Below are 525 nucleotides of genomic sequence, written 5' to 3'. Positions count from 1 at the left end.
AGCATTTCTGCTTCCGAGACAGGCTTACCGCAATAATCTAATTGCGCTGCTATTCTCAATATATCGGAATTGTACGTTTCCACTTTTTCAAAATCTTGAAACCGTAGATTTTTCCACTCATCGAGTGCATGGGGGAGAGTAATTTTCTTTTGGTTATCAAACCTCTCCTTCAGAGCTTTCCAAAGATCTAAGGGATCTTTGGTTCTCGCATAATCATGCGTAAGATTTTCATCTAGATGCCTTCTCAGAAATATCACGGCCTTAGCCTTTTCATGAGAGGTTGATATATTGTCGTCTTTTATTGTTCTGAGTATTTCCTCAAAATCTAGATGAAGCTCCATGTTTGTAACCCATGCCGTGTAATTTGTCCAAGTTACTTCCAAGGCCGGAACCTGAAGTTTCTCGATTTTTGCCATTTGTATTTTCAATTTGGAGAACGTTCGTGCTGATAACGTGTTATAAAAAGAACTGGAATTTTATTGTATCGCAGGAATTTAAATAAGGGCAAAATTTATACCCGTAGAT

The sequence above is a fragment of the Brassica oleracea genome, chromosome C5 (genome assembly GCF_000695525.1).
Source record: "Brassica oleracea var. oleracea cultivar TO1000 chromosome C5, BOL, whole genome shotgun sequence".
NCBI lineage: Eukaryota > Viridiplantae > Streptophyta > Magnoliopsida > Brassicales > Brassicaceae > Brassica > Brassica oleracea.
This window is presented reverse-complemented; position numbering follows the sequence as displayed.